We start from the raw sequence: 16,317 nt of genomic DNA, 5'->3' as shown, positions 1-16,317 counted from the left end.
AGGTGATGTGCAGTTCCACTGCCGGTATAGTTGGAAGCTGCCACACGCTCTTAGTCCACTACAAGTTACAGTCCGTCAGTTCCCACCAGGGAAAGACCTGAAGTTCTCCGCTACGGAAGAACCAGAAGACGAAGTCCCCAAAGAATCTCAACCACTTTCCACTAAGCCTCGTCACGGGAACCGAATTAACATAATGAAACGGCCCCCACATTCCACAAACCATTCGAACCGTAATCTGCTCATTGAATTTCCCCTCTTGACTGTTCTGTTGGCCTGGTAGCCAATCCAAACACAGCACCAAGGTTCCCACGCTGGGGGGCAAGCCTCTCCTTTGTGTATAGCGACAGAACCGTTCACCGCCTCCATATTTCTGTTTTAGGAAAAAAGGAGAATTTATACAAGGGAGGCGTTCTCGTCACGGTAAGCATGGCTATGTTTTGGCAGAAGTTATCCACCTAAACGGGACCACAGTCTCTCACTTACAGAGTAATCTAATCTTTCTGCGCCGACCATTTCCAACGTCTGTAAGATGGCTGTTAAGCTTCCCAGACAGTCATGATCATGAAACATATGGTTTTGCTGCTCAATAATAGAATCTGGTGCCATCGTGTCGTCAGGAGGGTGCGGCGTACAGTCCTACCTCCACTAGACACCATCTGCCAGCCACTCTATCCAAATCGTCCCAGCTTACAACAAGAGATTTTATGGCGTTTTATTACCTTCCCACCGCTTGCACAAATGCTCAGTTTACAGGAGTCGCTCCTAAATTGCTTCCTCGCCCACTTTCAGCCCTCTGGCAATCTTCCAAGATGGACTAGTGGCTGGCCCAGGTAAAACGTTTTGTGAATGGTTCCCTGCTGACCAGTCTGTCCAACCCTAAGCAGAAGGTGGAGAGAGCTTCAGCTAGAAGTACACCCACTGAGTACTCGCAGAATAACTCAGACGGCTAGGTTCCTGTGCTCAGCATTTATGGCCCCCAATTCTTTTCGCTTCTTGTTCTTGGCCACATCCAGTACAGCCTCCTAGAAACAAGCTCTCTACAGGTTACACATTTAGTTACAAGAACATTCCAGGCACATCTGTCTGATGCTACCTGTACCTCTACATATGCGACCAGCCCGTAGTGGCTTGCTTTCCACGCATTATACTTTAAAATTGTGACTAAAGCTTTTTTGCTTAGTATTTATTTTATACATGACATGCCAATTTAAATATTTAATTTCTGTTGAAGACATTCGTAGAAGTGTCGAAACCTGGTCAAAATGCTTAAATTTTGTGACCGAGGGATGTAATTGCTTTAACTACAACGATGTATTGGTGTTAACATAAAATAAATTACATTTAAAAGTCATGTGAAACATAGTATGACTTAACACAAATGACAAAGACAAAATAAAAACATGAACCAATTTCTAAAAATGGTTTCAATATTAGCGTATTCGTAGTGTTTGATCCTTTGTCATCCATAAGTTTTGGATGAGATTGACCTTGTACACCAGTTTACATCTGTAAATGGTGTTGTCTCTCATGACAAACATTATAAGAAAGAAAAGCAAAATATTACATCCAACCTAATAAAATAAATACAGAAAGGCACACAAAAATGAGAAAAAAATAACACAAACATATGTTAAGTTTTCCACTGCTTCCCTCTCAAGCGTCTTCAGGGAGTCCAGAAATTAACTTTAAATTAGTCACGCAAACAAAGACAGCACTACAGTAATAACGTGTGTAACTGGTTGATTATGACAGCTATAGAGGGTCAGCAGGTTTTAATAGAAGCGCTACCCGTCTTCAGCGGTGGCAATGGTGTCTGTGGCAGAAATGTCTCCTGTATATGGCAGCAACAGTTAGACACCTAGACTAGTGACAGTCAAAATATGAGGCAACAGCTGACAAAATGCCATTCTTGTTGAAGACAGTCCTACAGGAACAGATGTCAATATTTCAGTAACGGTCTCGAGACGCAAATCGCTTGGTTTTGCTCTCTAGTCCCATCTGTCTCGTTGGCAACAGCTTTATGTTCAAGTCTGGTCCCTCAAGACTCCTGGATCCAACAGGGGTGGTCGCAGGTGGTCCACGACGTCAGAGGTGAGCCTCCATTACCTGTTATCTGCAGGCGAAACTCTCCTGCTGATGCATTGCAGCACCTGAAATTCCTTTCCCTCTCTGCTGGCATCAGTGAAAGGGATGAGCAGGACTTGTGCCTCCCTCTGTCGCCTGTGGGCTGTCCCAGCGTAGTCACGTCAGCTGGCTGCCTGCCCTGTCGCCTTGGGGTGGGGCAGGGTCAGGTCGCCTGTAGCTGACAGCTGCAGATGTGGCCATGCGTTGACGTCACATCACCTGGTTGCTGATGGCCATATGGTCGACATCACGCCGGAGGCTGACAGGTGAGGTGAGGTGACGTTGCGCTACGTCATGCCAGCCCCGCCAGCTGTGCTACGAATCGCGCCGCCTGCCCAGCGCCCAACCCACGGGCCTGATCCTCACTGTTCAGAATGTCTCAGCAATAATAGGCCAGTAGTGTAAAACCAAAAATGTAGATGAAATGGAAATAAAAAAAATATTTTTTTGTTGTAATGACTTCATTTATGGTCCAGTTTACCTATCCTAGGTTTCCCTCTCCCCTCTCCCCACCACCACCCCCACCGGAGTTGTGCTTAAATTGGGTGGCGGGGGGCTGAAGGGCCGTCAGAAGGGTTATTTTTGTAGTTTTACGGTTATATTCGGTAAATTATTCACAATATCGAAAACATTGCCCAGTTATAAATTACGGGGAATTAAATAATGCATTGAATGACAAAACACACGTATTTTTTCGACTACCCATTTCCATACAACTGCTAATCAAAGTTGGACAAATTTTATATATTTAAGAAAAAATTCTGTTTTAATTTCGGCATTTCGGTAATATAAACTAACCCACCTGTCAATAAATTGCTCCTGGAAAAAGTTATAAAGGAATAAATTCTGCATCTGATGACACCAAAAGTGAATTTCTTCGACCACCTGTTTCCGTACAGGTTCATAAAATATTTGGATCATTTCTCACCATCAATGAAGCGTGTTTAAACTGGAGGTCTTCAATAAGTGCTTTTTACATCATATTAAATATACCACTATAGCACTCCATTGTGCTAGTCTTGTAATAAGTAAATAGAGTAACACAATATATACTAGCGTTTCATAATATGTAAAAAGTTCATATTAAAAAATGGATTCATATGGAATATGTTAAGGTCCATTCAGCTGATATGAAAATGAAGATAGGATAAGAAACACTGTACTTGAAATCAGTTAGTTATTATTATATTTCATAAAAGTAGATAATAATGGAGGTAAGATAAGAAACACAGTACTTGGAATCAGTTTGTGGTTATCATATTTTTCAATAATCCGTGTTCTAGGTATGATGTTTTTGATCATTAATCAAAACGTCATCAGCTCCGTATTTGAACCCTGCCACCGCTTAAATTTTGAATAAAAGTCATCAGCTTTGACAGCCAAAAACTTCCTGCATAAAAGTCATCCATACCCTGCCAACGACCTTGTCAAATAGGGCGGAGGAGCGGAAAGACGTTCAGGGCCCCCTCTTGTCATTGAGGTTGGAAACTACCCCTAACGAGGGGTGAACCTGTAATGATCAACCGCATGTGGATGCAGAAGGTAATGGAAAACACTCCATTAAAGGCACGCAATGTACATCCATACGACTTGTGGTCTTTAATTGAAGAAGTATGGTGATCTCTCTATTGTCAAAAGATTCCTCTATAGTCCCCTCTTCGGATATTTGGGAGAGGACTGCTAAGGGAGAGATGACTATTAGAAAGAGACTGAAAAACCAACGAAAGTTCAAAGTTCTACGAGTCGGGGCTTGGAATGTCAGAATTATGAACGTGGTAGGGAAGATACAAAAACTAAAAAAGAGTGATGCTAAAGCTCAGTACACGTATAGTGAGGGTCAGTAATGTGAAGTTGAAATAAGACACCTGCACCAGATGCGTACAGGGTAATGTAAATAGCAGCACAAAATGCTATAACGGCAGTAGGATTTGTTATGAAAATTAAGGTAGGGCAGAGAGTATGTTACTGTGAGCAGTTCAGTGATAGGATCGACAGCAAGCAACGGTTGATCAGCTGTAGACGCCGACGTCGCAAGTTGAAGATGAAGAGGCAGAAAAAGTATGTGAGGATACTGAACGGGTAATTCATTACGTCAAAGCAGATGAAACTCTAACACTCGTGGGAGACTGGATTACAATTGTAGAGGAAGGAATAGAAGAAAGGGCAACAGGAGAACATGGGTGTGGGACAAGGAATAACAGAGGAAACAGAAAGACTAATTGAGTTCTGTAGTAAATTTCAGCTAGCAACAGCGAATACTCTGTTCAAGAAACACAAGAGGAGGAGATATACTTGGAAAAGGCCGGGAGATTGAGGAAAAATTTCAGAATGCATCATGGTCAGACAAATATTCTGAAATGATATTCTGGATTGTAAGGCATACCCTGGAGAATATAGAGATTCATATCACTATTTAGTTGTGATAAAGAATAAACTAAATTTTAAGACACTACACAGGGAGAATCAATAAGCAAAGAAGTTGGATCCGGAAATACGAAGGACTGACGAGATACGCTTGAAGTTCTCTAAGACTAAAGATACTGCTATAAGGAGTAGCTCAGTAGCAATTACAGCTGAAGAGGAATGGATATCTCTATTACGGGCAATCACAGAAGAAGGAAAGGAAAATGTAGGTAAAAGAAGGTAACTGCGAAGAAAACATGAGTAAGAGAAGAAGTACTTGAGATGAGTTATGAAGAAATGCTGTAAAAAACGGTTAGGGAAATTCAGCAACACAGATATTTAAGTCATCTAGGAACAAAATAAACCGGAAGTGCTGGGAGGCTAAGGCAAAATGGTGCTGACCGTTCACATTATTGTGCAGAATGTATCAGTCTGGCGACACACCACATGACTTTCGGAAAAAAACGTCATGCACACAACTCCAAAGACTGCAATAGCCGACAAGTGCCAGAATTACTGCGCAATCAGCTTAACACCTCATGCTTCGAAGTTGCTGACAAGAATAATATACAGAAGAATGGAAAAGAAAATTGAAGACGTATTAAATGACGATCAGTTTGGCTTTAAGACAGGTAAAGGTACAAGAGAGGCAGTTCTGACATTGCGGTTGATATTGGAAACAAGATTAAAGTAAAATCATGACACATTCGTAGAATTTGTCGACATGGGAAAAGCGTTCGCAATGTCAAATGGTGCAAGATGTTCGAAACACAGGTTAGCTACACGGCGAGATGGGTAAATACATAACACATACAAGAGCCAAGAGGGAATAGAAAGAGTTGAAGACAAAGGAAGAAGAGCTCGGATGAAAAAGTGTGTAAGAAAGGGATGTTGTCTTTCACCACTACTGTTCAGTTTATACACAGAGAAGCACTGATGGAAATAAAAAATAGTTTAAAGAGTGAAATTAAAATCTCGCTTGAAAGGTTATCAATATTAAGATTCGCTGATGAAACTGCTGTCCTCAGTGAAAGTGAAGAAAAATTACATGATCTGCTCAATGGAAGAACAGTGTACTGAGTACAGAACATGGACTAAGAGTCAAGTAATGAGGAGTAACAGAAATTAGAACAACGAGAAACTTAACATCGGAATTGATGGTGATGAAGCAGATGAATTTAAGGAACTATGCTACTTCGGCAGCTAAGTAACCCTTGATGGACGGACCGAGAAGGAAGAAATTTCGGAGAACGTACGTTTGGAGCACAGCATTGTAAGCCAGTGAAATATGAACTGTGGGAAAACAGGAAGAGAAGGTAATCGAAACATTTGACATGTGATGTTACAACTAATGTTGAAATTGAGGTGGGTTGATAAGGTACGGAATGAGGCAGTTCTCGCAGACTCGGAGAGGAAAGGGATGCATCGAAAACACTGACAGGAAGAAGACAGGGTGATGGAAGATATGTTACGGCATCAGGGAATAACTTCCATGGTACTAGACGGAGCTGTAGAGGGTAAGAACTATGGAGGAAGACAGAGATTGAAATACTTCCCGCAAATTATTATGGACGTAAGGTGCAAGAGAAGAAGAGTTTGGCACGGGAGAGGAATTCGTGGCAGGCCGCCTCAAACCTGTCAGATGACTGATTACTGAATATACACTTAAAGGTGTGCAGATGAAAATGGACAAAGATAGTTAGGTAGATAAGTTTCACAGACGTCGACGTTTTACTGTCGTAGAGCGAGTCAGCTACCCAAAGTACGTAATTACCGATTGAGAGTTCGTTCTCTCACATACGGCTCTTCAGAGTCTATAATTTTTGTACCCCTAATTTATGTCTTCGTCAACATTTGACTGATCAGTTTATTTTGCTTGGAGGGAGTTGGCGCAGGAGTTTCCCTTGCAGTTGACACAATTTTGCGATCATTTAAAATTAGCCTTCCTACGCCACAAATGTCTGAACATTTTTGCTGCATTTGCAGAAAATTGTGGAGAGAAGAGACTGTGGGGTTGGTTCCTTAGTGGTACGAATGGGGTCAAGACCAAAATTTGAAGCCTGCCTTTCTCATAGGAGCGGATCCATCTGGTGTCCTAACCATATTTACACCAGTAGGTAAGTTCTCTAGCAATTCTGGCGGGCTGCTTCGGTATTGATGGTATGGATGGTATCTCATGCCCTACCTCCACAGAGGATCGTTAAAGATCGTAGGCCAGTTCGGCAGTAGCTTCAGCTTGAATGTCATACACGAAGAATGTATGGTTTCTTCAAGAAAACATTTATTATTGACCAACATTTTCATCACCTTCTTTTTGCAGTACTTGAAGAGTGGTGAAGTTGTGTCACTCGCGTGGAGAAATATGAGTGTCCTGCTGACGGTGTCTGTCAATTTGAAACCGTTACGACCAAATACTTTCGATGGAGTCGTTCCTCTTCCAAGTTTTGAGAAATATATATTAATGGATAGTGTGGCTTGGACAATGACCGTGATGGGAAGGTCCGTATCCTCATCAACTACCACAACGTTCTCCTGCTCCTGTGATACCCAAAGGGCCGTGGCAACGATCGGGTGGTCTGCATCTTGATTAGCTTGCTTTACTGAGAAGCCTTCACCTTCAAGCCTCTCAGTAAGCAAGCTAATGACCACCATTAACCTCGGAAATAGTGTGTCTTTTGCTTCGGTGGAAGCGCTCAGCACATTTCATGCGCTTGGTCGGGAGGTCTTCGGGGTTGCCATCAAATACCATACTGGCCGCAATTCAGTTGTGATGTCTTTTTAAGTGCTCAAAGTATACGGTTAGAATTAATTGGAATGTTTCACCATTCTTCCACACAACCGGGCAGAGAAGTAAACCACCTTCTGCTGTAAAAGCTGCTCCTTGCAGGTTTACCTCATTCGGTGTTGTGAACAAGTCATATAACAATGATATCGGAGTCTTTCCCATTGTATCTACATCGAACAGAGATAGTTGGGTAGATACGTTTCACAGACGTCGACGTTTTACTGTCGTAGGGCGAGTCAGCTACCCAAAGTACGTAATTACCGATTGAGTGTCCGTTCTCTCACATGCGGCTCTTCAGAGTCTATAATTTTTGTCGCCTAATATAGGTCTTCGTCAACATCTGACTCATCAGTTAATTCTGCTTGGAGGGAGTTGGCACAGGATTCTTTAAGCTGTTCATCGGATTTCTGGAGGAGGGCTATCCGTTGGAATATGGTTTCAGGTTTCGTTGGTAGATAATCCCTATAAATGGTCACCTTAGATATGAATCCTTGAACATTCATATCTTTTTTCGGACAAACTTGTTGTCACTGAGGTATTGCAAATTTCAAAGGCTCTGTAGCAGTTGAGTGAGTCATCTCCGACGATTCCTCTGCTGATGGGCACAATGAAATTAGCAACAGGAAATGGTCATGGGTTTCAAACCACTTCTGATCGACTGCAGTATCACGCTGTACTATAGTATTCCGAAAAACATGTTGCTAAATAGCTCTGAGCACTATGGGACTTAACTTCTGAGGTCATCAGTCCTCTAGAACTTAGAACTACTTAAACCAAACTAACCTAAGGACATCACACCCATCCATGCCCGAGGCAGGATTCGAACCTGCGACCGTAGCAATCGCGCGGTTCCAGACTGTAGCACCTAGAACCGCTCGGCCACCACGGCCGGCTGTGCGGCTGGTCCCGGCGGACGTTCGAGCCCTCCCTCGGGCATGGGTGTGTGTGCTTGTCCTTAGGATAATTTAGGTTAAGTAGTGTGTAATCTTAGGGACTGATGACGTTAGCAGTTAAGTGCCATAAGATTTCACACACATTTGAACATTTTTTTGCAATAAAACTTCTGCAACAAATATGACGGTTCAATTTATTATTTCTTTGTTGCTACCTCTATTTGCAAACATTCTGCATGCACAAGCTTTCCAGCCGAGCCGGCGGGAGTGGCCGAGCGGTTCTAGGTGGTCTGGAACCGCGCGACCGCTACGGTCGCAGGTTCGAATCCTGCCTCAGGCATGGATGTGTGTGACGTCCTTAGGTTAGTTAGGTTTAAGTGGTTCTAAGTTCTAGGTGACTGATGACCTCCGAAGTTAAGTCCCATAGTGCTCAGAGCCATTTAAACCATTTTTTTCGAGCCGAGGGTTGAAGCATTCCCAAACGGGTAAGTTTATAAACTGATCGCGTGTTGCCGTGGTTAAATTGTACTGTGCATGGCAAAATGGCGCTATCCAAAACAAGTGCCGTAATAGCTGTGATGCACCACTACCGATACTTAATAGGGGTGAACGACGGCTGCGGAGATTTGTAAGAGCGAACAGAAATGCAACTGTTGTGCTACTGACCGCACAGAACCAGGCGACTGCCAACAGTCTCCCCAACGGCGGTGCGTCGAGCACTGCAGTGTATGGATCTCCGCAATCTGTGCCTCGTTGTTGTATCCATGCTAAGTGTGATCATCGGTGACAAAGGCTAGAACTGGAACGCCGATACCGCTGATGGAGGTCCAATGACTGGTGACGGGTAGTCTTTTTCAGATGAATCACGTTTTATGCTTCATCGGACAGATTGCCGTTGGAATGCACGGCGAGCCTTCACCATGCCGAAAGAGACCAGAATCAACAATCAAAGTTATATTTGCTGCTTTTGGGAATGCGACAGTCTGGTGCTAAAAGACTGCATTCCTAAAAGAAAAATCGTCAAAGGAGGTTGATACCGAGCTCTGACGAGGTTGATGACGCCTGTCAAGACGGAGCGTCCGTGAAATTAGTGCTATGGAGTGTCTTTCCTGCACGGCAGTTCCATAGTTCCTTATGAACAGGGCGTGGTCATAAATGTTAATTCTTTGTGATCCCCCTCCTTCCCATTATTCTTCGAACATGATATCTAGTGGCTATATATTTATACGGAATGTTGTTGTTAGAAACGAAGAAGAAGAAGAGGAAAAAGAGAAAGAAACAAAAGACGAGTTCTAAAGTCCCTTGACAATTTATCTGACTGTCATCAAACGAATTTCGGTCCGTATTGCTGACTAACTGATTTCTTTGTTCTACTGAAGACTTGTCTTACAATGATATACACACAGGACCCCAGTGAGCATCTGCACGTACGCACACTTAGGCCTTTCCGCATTCCCTACCTGAGTTAGGACGTGAAACATGTTGGGGGTATTCGCACGGAAGGCAGCGGTCGGACTTAGAAGCCGGCGGGCCTACTGACGCTGATGAAGTTAGAGCCCGGAATAAGCCGCTCTATGTAGATTTACACGCGCGCATTAACACAAAGTTAAACGGCGCTCCACATCCAGCCAGCATTCCTCGGCCACCGTCCCACACGGCGCTGGTTGCGCCGCTGCAGAAGCCGCGCCGGCCAACCTGATTACGGACGGCTCCCAGCACGGCTCACCAGAGTTTAGCCGCTGCAGTGGGCACTCCCACGGTTAACGCTCAGGCGGGAACCTCTGGGTGTAGCAGGCCTAACGACTAACACACAGGTTATACAGATAACGATAAATATACGCGACAGATACATTGATTGACAGCTGATAAGCGTATATAAATTATTCTCGCTCACTTTTTGTTTAGGAGTGACGCTTCGCTACTCTTCTTACTAGTCATCTTCTGGCGAAGCGTCTGGGTCCTGTCGGATACTGCTCTTTATCGGTTTCAATCTTAATAGGAACACCTCCCAAACTTGGGTGAGGGTTTAACGTAGCAGGCTGTTCCCTCAGTAGCTGGATGTCCATTTCTGTTCCCATTTCTTCTTAGGATATCGTTTCTGGTGTCGCTCTGAAATACGTGGAAAAAGTTGGATTCGTATATTACCAAGAATATGTTATTTTTCCATGACATGTGACCACCTGATGGCGTTGTGGGCGGATGAGTCGGTTCTAGGCACATCCTTTACTGGCTTTTTACCTAAATCTCTCTTGATGAACATGGATCCAATGGCGACTTAGGCTAAAATACGGCCTTGAGCAATCAGCCCACCTACATGAAGGGGCAAGGGCGAATTCATGACGTCGTCATGCTCCACCCTGTCCTAAGCCATGCCTTCCTCCCTCCCTTCAGCGTCAACTCTTCCTTCCCAAGTCTCTCACAAGCCACAACTCCCTCTTGGGAAAAGATCAGTCAGACAGCTTCTAAGCCAAACACATAAATCTGGCTCTCCCAATGACAACCAGTATTTTACCGCAATTGAAGATGAACCAGCCAATATATATCTATCCCACAGTCGCCACCTTGTTCCCATAGTTGATTCTATGTACCCCAGTATGCGCGAAACGTGGCTGACATACCAAAGTAAAATAGTAATTTAATGAAATCAGAAAGTGTCGGTACCATTTAGCAAAATATGTAAAGATTTTTCAATAGCAATAGAAGATACACATGGCTCTCTCATACGTCAAATGGTGCAACTTGTAGCTTAAAGTACACGATCCAAAAATCGAATGTGGTCTTATCTTTGTACCTACATAGTGCACAGTACAATGGAACTTCAAATATTAATTACAGTTCTCTTACATACACACACCATTACTCATAACCTGCAAGACATATTGTAAACAGAGAATTGTACCGACTCAGCCTATTCACGGTTACTACACATCAGGATGGGTGAGAGGAATTACATGGGAGAGGGCTGAATTATGATAGAGCACTTAGTGAAACAATGAAACCATTATCAAACGTTTATCTCCAGCAGGAATGTACCAAAAAATAGTCATCCTCTAAGCTGCCTAGCGCACTTGCCACTGTGCCATTGCCCTGGTTCGTGGGCGCCTGGTACCCTGGCTCCGGATAGCCTGCGATCGGGTGACGAAATGGGCATAGCTCGCTCAGAGCCTCCGGCGGCTATCCACCCAAGCGAATACCCATGATTTCACGTCTTGAGTTTGGGTGCAACATCCGGCAGTAGATTGTTGGTGTAAAGAGGAAATGGACCCACCTCCTGACCAGTGGTCGACCAGGACGGTGTCCGACGACATCTAGGTGGTTAGGACGGAATGATGAAGCGCCTTCTCCAGACATCAAAAGACCGTCAGAGGTTTGACGATGGACAGATACCAGCTTCTGGCGTTGATTATGTTCCCAAATCCAGCAGCTGTCAAGCCACATGTGAACCACCCTTCGGGCTCGAAACTGACACGTTGACCAGTGAGCAGTTAGCTAACATTTCTGTAACACCAAATTGTTCGTCACAGTTTCTCTGAAACTCGTCATTCTCTCCAGTTCAAGAAGCGGACAGAATGGCAGCATGACTGAATACCTTGAGCTGCTAGGGTCAGTTATACTCTTGTTGCTACGCTTCTTCCGTAGGCTAATTGTGGGAGGGGGGAGGGGGGGGACTGAGAGTATTTGTTCTACACTACCCATCCCGCCTGTTTTACTGGCTCGCATCGAGCAAGAGTTGCCTTGTGCGGTCATATTTGCAATGTCTGAGTTATCAGGAGCACACAAGAGTTCCTAGTTACAAGACTATTTCACTATTGGTCACACTGTGTTGCGGCATTAGCCGTTCTATGCACTTCGCCTGTGGGCAGTGTCGCAAACCCATTTGTTTGACTTGATGTCAGCAGTACTGCCCAGTAGCCTACTTGATTAGCCCATCGGGCTGAGTTGGCCTACATAGCCTAGCAGTAGCTGGAATAAAACAGTAAAAAAATTTACAATTGGTGCGCCAAACTTTTTAGGGGTAAAACAGAATATCAGTCATCAGGTGAAAGACTTGTTACACAACTACATCTCTCAGGAGAGGAGTAGCAATGAGTTTTGAGAAGCTTCTACACAGATCAGTCTCTGATCTGAGGTCCATAGAGAAGATTTCGACCTTTGCACCAAAAGAAACTAAGTATCGCATCTATTATTTGTCAAAAAATCGTTTTACTTTGGCTATAACTACCTGAGAGATTCTGATGATCAGGGTACAGCATCTGCGACACCTGGAGCCTGCCTCCCTAGTACTCGAACTTGCACAGTGCCAGACAGAATTCTTGGTACACGGTGATCAGTGCCTGCTTCCACAGTATCGGGACCTTCACAATGCCAGATTCAGTGCTTACTTACGTAGCTCCGGTGCAACACTACATCTAGCCAAGATTATCTGGGAGTTTAATTTAGCTTTTACTTGCTTCATAGTAACATTTTAAGACTTTTCACATTCCCTTGGATGTACATAACTTTAAGTTTACCACTTTAGGAGACGTGTGGTCGTTAAATGTAGTTATTCCATAAGTTTTAAACGCTGTTAATGATTTTTTTGTTGCCAGGTGCACCATGTTGAGACCACCACATCTAGATACAATGTAACAATCCTTTATAAGCAATTTCAGACACAAATGGAGGTTTATAAACAGATTTCTCACATATCCTGTAATGTAACAAATATCCTTGGATGCACTGTTTTATCTGAGTACTATAATGTACGACAATTTTCCACTGGTATTTTCAGTAGATACTGATCCTTTACATACCGTGGCCATATCCAAATTCTGTTTTACGGTCATGTACAAGCCTTGTTTGCACATTTGTAATGGCTTTCTCATTTTCTAATAGGAGTTCATGCTCTTTGTCCACACAGGTAGGTAGCGGGGTTACAGCATACTTAAAACTACTCACTTTCAACTACTTCTTAAGGTCACCTAACTACACACTTTCATCTTCTTTTCATAAAAAAGACACGTATCGATTATCATAAATAGCAGACTCTTTATAGGATCTGTGATGGAGATAGTGAATATGAAAACAAGCTTTGTTTTAATAATGGTTTACTGATTCATACGTACGCAATGCACACAAATAACCATTCTTTCATAATTTTTGGTTTGTGTTGTTTAATAGCTTCTAGCTTAATTTAATTTGCAATTCAAATTTACAACAGAACCAACTAATTGTTTGTCCAATAAAGAAAGAATGTACGTACCTGAATTCTGAAACATCTCTTTTACCGTATTAGAATTAGCTCCATTCCCTCTTGCAGTTATTCTAGACAAGAACATTCGAGGATTTTGTTATGACTTTTATTTCTACATTAAACAGTTATTAACGGATTCCACTTCCTGTTGAATGTAGGTTTTCAACTGTTCTCCTTCACATTCTTGCGGAATATGGAATTCTAAGCTTACTGCTTTAGCAAATGAATGCTCATTAAACGTAGTTACTGCGTGAGTTTCACCCTACAAATGTTGTTGCTGTTCGTGTATGCTTAACAACCGGTCCAACACATGTTCAAACAATATGATTACCCTCTTCAAGAAGATCCAAATTGATGGACGTCTATAAATATTTTTCGTATGCATGAAATGTATTCGTAGTTGCGGATGTGGACAGTCATCATCTGTATAATGGAATGAAGACGACAACAGTTTTCTCAGGATCGGAACTCGAAAACGGATATCCCGCCTGTCGCGAGCGGTCGCCTTACCATTTCATTATAATAATTGTGATAGTAAGAACTAGCAAACAACTACATAATATTGACAGTTCAATAAAAGTTCATGCAAACGCACTTACCATTTCAACATATCGCCCTTCAAATGTAATATGTAAGAAATTATACGACTGATATTTAAAAAAATATGAATAAAAAACGAGAATGAGCGGCTCGAGACAGCGATACACCGATTACGTAGACTTCCTTTTAAAGCCTTTAATTTGAAACTAAATTTTACAAGAATGGTTGTCTAGCAATACAAAGGACAATATTTCAGTTAGGAATGGAGATAAAAGACAGATTTATATACATGAAAATAATAAAGTTCTCTACAGTTAAATTCTATCCATTGAGTAAAATACAGAATACAGGTTATTTAAGAAACAATTCTGTGTGGGTCTCTTTTTGTTTCTTTAGTTATACCGTGTAAAAATAATATCAGAAAATCTCCTTCATTTATCATAAGAAACAGGAAAATATAACTCCTAGATACTCATGGTGTCCGAAAACAAATCGGCGGCCGCTCGTTTTGAAGATGCTACTTTGGCACATGGCTTCGGAAATCAACGCCATGCATTTGATGGTCACGAGAGTAGAGGTGCACTTGTCAACCCCACTCACCATGGAAGTTCCAAATGCTGGACGAGTTGGAAAATATGATTGATAAGTAATTAACAAAGATGGACCGGTATTTGAAGTATCGTCTCATTATGTTGTGTCCTGTTAGCAAGAACGTCCAAAACTAGATCAGATTCTTGGATTCATTTCTGAAAAGATAAAGGACGGTCATATCCTTTGTCCATATGGCTGAATATAACTTTGATAGTGGGAAAATACGTCTCGTCCGAATAGAAGAGATTACGGGGGACGACCATGTGTATTGGCATCTGGAGATAAAAGGACAAGAAATACTGGAGACCAGGGCGATGACATAGTGTTTTTATTTACCGGCAACGGCGATGCTCCAAGTGGCGCATGTTTCTGTGGTGAAGTGTGGTTGACGAACTGCGCGCCACACCGCCTGTCCCTTAAACTCTGGGTGACGTCTCTCGACTGCGTTCCAGGGGTGATTCCACATTAAAAGGTGACGGCTGTGATTCCATAATTCGAGATTTGTGTTCTTTTAAAATGCGGGTACCTGTAGCCAAACTTCCACATTTTGAAAGAAATAAATCACGCTGGCTGTGAAATATCTTTTATTAAAGGTACCATTGGTTTTGCACCACTAGAACGCGATTCCTCAAGTGATAAAGATACTTTTCAGCAAGTCGTCGCCAAAAGATAACCACCCTAGAGCCCAGTACCGTCTTGCCTGCTGCGGCACAACCACCTTCCTGCTTGTGTTGCGGTTCAACTGTTCCCTTCCTTTTAAATAACGACTACCGCTTGGCGCGCTGTTTGTTTATACCATGACGTGTATGATGGGAAGTGGCTCTAAGGCAGTTCCCTTTCGGCCATGAGTAGTTAAAAAGAATCTTTACCACATGAGAATGCGCCTTCAACTGGCACGAAAGCGGTCGTGACTTTTAATAAAAAGTATTTTGCAGCCGGTGTGGACTACTTCTATCAAAACTTCAAGATTTTATGTACGTAAAGAGATTCTTGCACACATGGACACTGACCAGGGTGAGAACCGCTCTTTTCTTAAGTAGGGTGAGGGTGTCTGACCATGAATATGTGAATGGTACTGAAAAAATAACCGGATGTCGCTTGGATCCGATGCGCCGTCACTGTAGAGAGGTAAAATTTGGCCGATGTGTGTTATGTGTGATCCCACTGTAAGAGAACATTAAATGGAAGGGCTGGGGATGAGGAGGTACGTAGGTATAATACAACAATCCTAAGCATAAGTTTATTGCAACTGACCATCCAGTAAAATCCACTGATACTCTTAAACCCAAACTTTTAAAAACCAACACGAAATAATTGAATTAAACCAATATGTCAACAAAAGTTTACAATGAAACGTTACATTTAATTTAAAATGGCTCTGAGCAATATGGGACTTAACTTCAGAGGTCATCAGTCCCGTAGAACTTATAACTACTTAAACCTAACTAACCTAAGGATATCACAAACATCCACGCCTGAAGCAGGATTCGAACCTGCAACCGTAGCGGTCGCGCAGTTCCAGACTGTAGCGCCTAGAACCGCTCGGCCTCCCCGGCTGGCTCATTTAATTCAATGTGATACCTTAGGCAAGGAAAACTCTACAACCAGAAGTGAATATAACACATGTGCTCATCCTCTCTGAATTATTGCAGTTCCTCACTCGTCTATGTTTGCTCAGTACAAACAGTTTCAAAAGAAATACAACTACGAGAATTTGTCTCTGGGAGGGACATGAAAATAACCATCTG

The sequence above is a fragment of the Schistocerca cancellata genome, chromosome 5 (genome assembly GCF_023864275.1).
Source record: "Schistocerca cancellata isolate TAMUIC-IGC-003103 chromosome 5, iqSchCanc2.1, whole genome shotgun sequence".
Lineage (NCBI taxonomy): Eukaryota > Metazoa > Arthropoda > Insecta > Orthoptera > Acrididae > Schistocerca > Schistocerca cancellata.
Note: the sequence above shows the minus strand (reverse complement) of the source record.